An 8,310-nucleotide genomic window follows, 5' to 3' on the forward strand; every position below is an offset into this window, starting at 1 on the left:
AGAGACAGAGACACAGAGAGGAAAGAAGGAAGGAAAGAAGGAAAAGAAAAGAAAAAAAGAATTGATAGGAGGCTCTCATCAGTTTGAGCAAAAATTGTATAACTACATTAAGAGCTTTGACATGGCAGCCACCTTTATTATCAATGGCATAATTTAAATTACCTGTAAATTCAGCCACAATATGCAAAATGTTTGGTGGCATTAACGATATGAATCAAAATGTGAAAGTAAATAATTTCTTAGTTCACCAATGATTCATTAATATTACTATATAATAAAATTTTAGCTGCTTACAAATGCTCCAGAAAACATTGATTTTGTGTAGTAGTCATTGTAGGGTAGTGGCAAAATTACTAGTCTGGGCTGGTATTCAAGAAACCTGGATGTTTTTGTCCCAGTGCTACCCTTGCATTACATAGTAGTGATTTAGTTACATTTTGGGGGCTTTTCATTTCTCAACTCAAAAGTGAAGTATTAAGTTCACTAGTTATACAAGAGTCCTTTACCTGAAAACATCATGATTTTCAGTACTTTTGGTAAGAAACAGACAAAAGTATTTAGGAAAGAAAGAACAAGTTGTTGAAGCTAACGTGCTGACAAAAGCAGTTATGTGAAATTGTCTAGGATTAGTGAGAAGAAATGCATCCTAATTTCAATTTAAAAAATCATATAACCTGAATTTAATCAATACATCACAATGTATCAATATTTTAAAGAAATATATTTACAGAAAATACATAAAAGTTATTTGTTAGAACTTAATGTATATTTGAAAATGAATCTCATTAAGTGAAAACTGTAGAATCTCCTCCAAAATGTGGATTTAAGCTTGAAATTTTACCAATAGACTTAAATGAAATAGATGTTTGGCTCCTAAGTTGTTTCCCTAAAACAGTATGCAAAAAACTGAATAAATTAAGTTTATCTTTAAACAATGAGCAGTGTATTTTAAAGAGTGTGGTTTAAAATTCAATTACTATATATAATGTATCCAAGAGAAACATCAACAGTGTGCTCAATTAATATGTATCTTTATCTTACCTGAAAACTAATTGAAAAAAGAAAAATTCATCCTATTACATGACCCATATTACCAAAAGCTTGTCATAGTATAATGTGTGCTGGATAAAAGTAATGTTGATTTGCTCAATTAGCATATTCCTTTTGCAGATACATTGTTTTACAGTAGTTAAGCTGAATTATTAAATTTTATCCAGAACTCGAAATAGGATGAAGAAACATCCAAAGGATTCCTGTGCAACCCGTGAAGTCTCACCTGAACATTTATTTCCATTTCTTCTTTTTACTTTATTAACATCCTAAAGAAACATTGTAGTTGTTGAGTATGAACATAGTGACAAAGTGGGGGCACTAGAGAAAAAGATGCATCATTCTTACTTAGTTCAAGGCAAAGTTTCTGTCAAGATGACTTACAGGTTGTTTTTGACAGAAAACTATTCAATGTAAATTTGTTTAAAAATTTCAAAATTCTATAAATTCATGTCAACTGTATTTAAATGTTTTATGTACATTCAATTCTAATGTTGATAAGAGGTAATTTGTTATGTTGAAATAAATCTAAAGAGACTGGTAACTTTCATTTTAAATGACATGAACTACTACCATATATTAGTTGGATCAATGAAAGAAGTACAAATAAATATTTTAAAATATAAGTGAAAGGAAGATCTAAGTGTTAAGTTTTTCAGACCTAAGAGGCATGACAAAACCTGTCTTCATTCCTTTCTATTCAGCTCAGCAAGTGCTTTTGAACTCTAATAGTTAATCAGTTACCAGATTCCACAATCTGTGTTTTTCACACTCCTTAATTCTTGCTGTGAATTGTTCCTGTAATATACTTGGGATCACCAAGCAGGCCAATCCTTTTTTCTTTTGCCTTAAAAAGGCAATTATTTTTTTATCCACAATTAAACTGACCATGTAAAATTGTTACCATATAACAACAGTCTGTAGAACATGATAGTATATTATCAAAGAAATAGAAGCCTTAAGATGAATCATTAGTATCTGAAATAAATATATTTAGCAAAATTATTCATCCCAGCTTTTTAAATAATAATACACATAAACAATTTTCAAAAAGGCATAACAGATAGCTTTGTGTACCAGATAGCTTTACCCAAGCAAATCAATAAGCATACATGCAATTTTTATATAAGACAATATCCAGTTTTACAGGAAAGTTATAATGCAGGTATTGACATTAAAAATGGATATCTTCTCCAACATTTAATTAACCTTTAAAAATGCATAGAAAATTGAGAAATATATAAAATATATCAACTTACCATTCAATTGATTTAGTAAATCTCTGCTCTTGGTCAAAAGCAGGTGTTTTACTCCTCCCTGTCCCAGCAGCTGTGAGCATAAATGTTAAATCAGTGGATGTCACCTCTCTGGACCACACTAGAGTTTGCTAGACACTACTGCTATGTGAAAGAGTTCTGCTGCATCTAAGCTATATACTGTGTGCAATGGATAACCTAATATGCCTTTCATTTAACTGGCTGGGCAGGTTTTTACCGTCTGTGGAACATGGAATCAAACCAGAATATGTTGGCATAACAGGCCAGTCAAACCGGTTCTTCTGTAGATCCAGAACCTGTCCTACCAGTCTCCATCAAAGGCTAGCCTAACATGCTGCAGCGGCTCAGCTCTGCTAAGCTTGTACTGAGTGAGTTATCCCCACCTCCAGTCAACTCCCAACAAACTACTCAGAATGTTGTAGCCTCCAGCAAAATAATTCAGAGTTCTAGTGGGAGGAGTAGATCTGTGTCAGGTTTAGCAGGAGTCCATTGTTACAAGTCTCTCCTGGGAGATGTATATAAGTAAGTGGTCTATTATTCTCAGAGGTAGGTAATCCTTTTTAAAATGTATTTTAGGGCTCTGTGTCGACTAAAGCCTCTAGAAATAGATTATCTGCAATGAAGATGAATCCCATAATGCCTGACCTTTTCCCCTAGTCCATTTGGTTTTGCTTGTTATAGCTTAGCCTTGAGGAGAGAGATTAGTAGTCCCCACAAGGGTAGTTGTCATGAGAGCTAGAAGGAAGCATTTCTAGAGGGACAGAAGGTATAAGTTGACCAAACATCACCTGGGTGTGTATCTTCCTTGTTCTCAAATGATCCTCATTCCATTCCAGTCTAACATTGGAAAAATTCCTTCTACATACCTAGGGACAAACTAGAGAGGGGTTACTTGGACAGTCAATGCTTCTACACAAATTACTGATGCCTACTTTGTGCCAAGAATGGTGCCAAGTACAGGGTTCACAAGGGTTTTGAAAAAGACACATTAATACTACTTTGTATTATCTTAAAAATAAAAATAAGGACATTTAGATAATGAGAGTGATGTTATAGTTTCTAATTAAGCACATCTAGCAAGGTTATTCTTTTTTGGATCTTCAGGGTGAAGAATGTTAACTGACACTTATAAAATACTTAGTAAAGTGTTTGTTAAGTAAATATCTACTTAGAGTCAGCGCTTATTAGATCCCTGGGGAACCACAACTGATAACTATTATGTGAATTCAACTGCATTAAAGACTATAATTATGAGGTAGAAGTCCAAAAAAGAGAGCAAGCATGATTATAATAAAGGGGAAACTTCATGAAGACTTTTTTTTTCATATGGCCAAAGATTGCTGCCTGTAGAATAACAAAAAGTTGAAAAAAAACCAAAATGTGTATCTTTGATTTGGTATAGTAATAAAATGTTAAATGTTTGAAAACATCGTTACTCAAAGCTTGGTAATTAGGTTACTTTCTGCAGTAAAGGTCGTCACATTTGGATATACAGGTTAGAGACTCTTAGAGTTTGAAAGCCAGGTTGTCTTTGTTTTAGCTATCCAGTTATAGCACTGTAGCACAAAAGCAGACTTAGACAACATCAATGAATAAGGGTAACCATGTTCCTGTAAAATTTTATAAAATAGAAACAGCCACTATTTGTTGAATCTTAACAAGAGTGCATAATTCATTTCAAAAATGAGCTTTGGAGTGAAAAGGACAAGGGTTCTGTCCAAGTTCTGGTTTATGCTAGCATTGTCACCTGAATCAAGCATTAATTTTATTTATAAAATGGACATCAAAACACTAGTTCCCTCAGAGTTATTATAAGATTTACACAGCCTGAGGGTTACAATCAAATATAGTGCACAGTAAAGGCTCTATAAAATGTTAGCCAAAAGTAAATACAGTTAAATATGGTAGTCCAGCATAAGAATTCATTTTCATTATTCTCAAAATCCTATTAAAATGACAGAGAAAAGCCAAAACACCACAGATCTTAAGGATGAAAAGAATGACACAGTGAATGATGTCTATAAATTTTTTGAAGAAAGAATGAGGATGAACAGTGAATCGAGAAGTGTAACTACAGTCTTGCCACAATAAAAGCAAGGCAGTCTCTGCTTCAGAATGTCTGAAAACTTCAGGAAATAGAGTAACAAATAACCTATAGTCTTGGGGAGTGGGATGGGGTTGGAATAGAGTTGGTTAGAAAACATGTTCTTAAGCAGTTTTTTCTGTAGGTTTCTTCTCTAAGCATGGAAACTACCCCTTATTCAGCCTTGAAAAAAGAAAAGAAGGGCTTGTTGATTCATGGCATAGGAAATTATCCCAGATTGGTCCTGGATTTGTAAATGCACGGTAGAGATGCATGGTAGTTTCACACTGAAATCAAAGAGACTACGCTATTTTCCTGTCTCCTGTAAAACATTACTCAAAACTTAGTGGCTTAATACAAATGCAATTGACACTTCTGGAGGTTATAAGTCCAGAATAGGTCCTATGAACTATAAGGTCTGGGTATTAATGAACTTCTGTATTATGGTTAGATAAAAAAAAAAAAAAAAAAAAAGACTCCCAGGCCAGTCAGATAGCTCAGGGGATTAAAGCACCAGTTTAGGCAGACACAGGGACTGGAGTTCTATTACCAGTTTGCCGTGCTGGCCCCGCCCCTGGAGTGCACTGAGACTGTAATCCCCACACATGGGAGGCTGAAAACAGGAGGATCACTATGAGTCTGATCTGTGTAGTGAGACCCTGTAGACCCTGTAGACCCTGTAATAAATACATTTAAAAAAAAAAAAGCCCTTCAAAGCCTCATGAATGCAGGGGTAAAGCTGAGTGCTGTGAGGAGGTAGATCTGGTTGGAAGAGGCCGGTCACTGGGGAGGTCACCTGAAGGGTTCATCTCTTTCCTGCTCCTTCCTTCATTCTCTTTCTCCTACCCTGTGGCCATGCCAGGGGCCACTTCTGCTCTGCCGTACTGTCCCTTGGAGCCATCTGGCCATGGACTGAAATCTCTACAAACTCTGAGCCAAAATAAACCTTCTTTTTCTTAATTTACATGTGTCAGATAGTGTGTCTCAGTGAGAAGAAAGTAAGATGCTGTTACTATGTGGAGACTCGAGAGAAAATCCCTAGAGATCTTTTTGCCCCCCGTTTTTCCAGCGTCTAATAGTTGCCTGCAGTGCTCGCTTTGGCAGCATGGGTGCTAATGGTTGTCTGCATTTCTTGGCCCATAGCTCTCTTCTATATTTAGCACAAACAATGGGTGGTTAAGTCTTTTTCACATTCCATTATTCTGACCCTGTCACTGCTGTACCCATCATACAACTGGATAATCCAAGATAATTTCTTTTAAGATCAATTTATTACCTACCTTAATTCCATCTACCTGAATTCTCTTTTGCTACCTGACATTGGAAAGGTGGACATCATTGAAAAGCCATTATTCTGCCTACCACAGAGACTAAGAGTTTATCTCTGTTGCTGGTGATATACCCAGCTGTACTCGGCTGCTTGGCTTCCAAATATTACTAATCAGATTTAAATTCTTTACTCATAAAGCAGGAAACTCAGAGAAATGCTAAAGACCGTGATTACTGTGATGCAATGATTACTCAGTAAGGCTGATTTTATACCTGCAGGGATGTTTGACAATATCTGGAGAATTTTTTTTTCTCTCTCTCAGAACCAGGGATTGAACTCAGGCCCTTGCGCTTGCCAGGGAAGCATTTATTCTACTGAGCCATCTCCCTCCCCCCCCCCTTTTCAGTATTGGGGATTGAACTCAGGACTCCTGGAGAAATTTTTGATTAAAACAATTAGGGAGATGGGTAGAGGTGCGCTACTGACTGACAACTGTTGAGTAGGGGCCAGAGACGCTACCAGATAGCTCACAAAATATGTGTGCAGACAGCTCATCTCCATATTCCAGCAAATAATTAGCCAGTCCAAAATATCAATAGTGCTGAAGTAAGGAAATCCTATTCTACTATTAAATTTACCAGTCATTATCACCCTAACATAAATCAGTAAATCCCACGTAGACATACAGAGTTACAAATCAACATTTAAAAACTGATTAGAGAACATTTAATATGAAAAAAAGATGAAAGCATAAGATAAAAAGGACTTAGAAAAAAACAGGCAACATAGGAAGCCAAGTAACATTTTATTTTCGCATCACTGGGAATTTGATATAGCTCCTTGTGCCTGCTAGGCAAGTGCTTTCCTGCTGAGCTACATCCTCAATTGTTTTTATTTTATCTTGAGACAGGTCTTGCTGAGTTACCCTGGGAGACCTCAAACTGCCTCAGCCTCCAAACAGCTGAGATGAGCCATGGAATGATGGGTCTATGCCACAGAGTCCCGCTCAGCATAATATTTTAACCCCCACTACATTATCTTCAAAGAAATAAGAGTAATTTCTGATTATACCAAAAAAGAGCAAATCAGTGTGACAGTGAAACTTTTGGAGACTGAAGAAAAAATATTGGAAAATAAAAATATGAAAACAAAAATGTTGTGCTCAAAGCTATGGGGTAGCAATATGATAGCAAACAGTCAGAATAAATTGAAAGATAATGTTGAAGATATTTCAGGAAGTAAAGCAGAAAGGAAAAAGATAGGAAGTAAAGCAGGTGTGTAGTCACATTCTTATAGTTGCAGATGCTATCCACGGAAGCTGAGGCAAAAGGATCATATGAATCCAAGAATTAAGAGACCAGCCTGGGCAATATAACAAGACATTGTCTTTAATAAAGAAATAAATAAAAAGAAGGAAAATAAAAGATAAACCATTTTTTAAATAAGAAAATGAATCGAAGATATATAATAATTGACTGAAAAAATTCCAGGAGAGAAGATATAAAATAGTAAAATAGTTCTTAAGTCTTTCTTACAAAGGACCCACGTTTCTGATTGAAAGTGAAAAACAAGTGTCCATCAAATAAATGAAGAGAGGCTGTTAAGAAGGTAAATTGTTGTGGACTTTTAGAACACAATACGGAAACGCTGATCACAGATAAAGAAAACATCTAAAAATTTCTGCAGAAAGAGGAAAACCACACACAGACACACATGAAAAACCCTTCACTAGTCAGGATCAGGGACCAGAATTGCATTAAGCAAAGGATTGGCCTCACTTCTGTGAGAATATTATTTACAAATAAAAATTGCTATTTATTCAAACTTGCAATGAAGTGTAAGAGTAGAATCAATAAACCATTGGCCAGAAAGGCCCTGAAACTCTTCTGTTCTCATCTTTTCTTGAGAAACTACTGGAAGATGTAATTTTAAGTAAAAACTAAACAAAGACAGATGAAAACATTTAATGCAAGACCGTCTCTGTTCCTTCTCTTTGCTTAAGGTTCTACATGGCCATCAGTTCCAAAATCTGTGTAAGGTTTCTAATTGCCACTAAATTTCTGAAGAATCTTTGAATTTTACAAAGAGAAGAAGAGATGGGGAATGAATATGATTATATTTTGATCACTTCACTGAATATCCTTGGGTCATGGGTGCTTTATGTAACTCTAGTGGAGCAGGGCTTGGAACTGTGGTGCTAAGCACTGGAAGGATTTAGCCAAGCTGACTTCAGATGGAGAAAGCAGTGAAATGTGTCGCATACACTATTAAATATAGACATGCCCCTATATTTCATGTACTTCATAGTTATTTTTGAGAATGTCAGACATCACTTAAAGATCTTTGCATGCCTATAGGCCATAAATACTTTGCATATAATATCTAATAATTGTATAATGGCAGCTATTATTTGTTGATCAGTTCCAGGCCTTGACTTATGCATATTTCATTTAATTCTTACAACATCCCCAGTAGAGACATAGTTATTATTATATTTTCTACTTTACAGATAAAAAGATACACAAATTAATTTATCAAAGACAAAATAATTGTTCATTGATATAGCTATTTTAATAGATGTGTACATTCTGACTCCTAAGCACAGGATAATAATGTTTGTTTAGAAGTTC

At 35.4% G+C, this 8,310-nt stretch overlaps 1 protein-coding gene across 1 annotated transcript in view; it reads right to left on the reverse strand.

Annotated features, from left to right (window-relative positions):
• Rbbp8 (RB binding protein 8, endonuclease) overlaps positions 1-2,392 on the reverse strand; it is a 108,976-nt gene extending 106,584 nt beyond the window's left edge. The window contains exon 1 of the mRNA XM_023720396.1: positions 2,310-2,392. The gene's annotated coding sequence lies outside the window, so the exon portion shown is untranslated. The remainder of the gene's footprint in view (positions 1-2,309) is intronic.
• Positions 2,393-8,310: the final 5,918 nt, after the last annotated feature.

Source organism: Octodon degus, unplaced genomic scaffold (genome assembly GCF_000260255.1).
Source record: "Octodon degus isolate 3935 unplaced genomic scaffold, OctDeg1.0 scaffold00075, whole genome shotgun sequence".
Classification (NCBI taxonomy): domain Eukaryota; kingdom Metazoa; phylum Chordata; class Mammalia; order Rodentia; family Octodontidae; genus Octodon; species Octodon degus.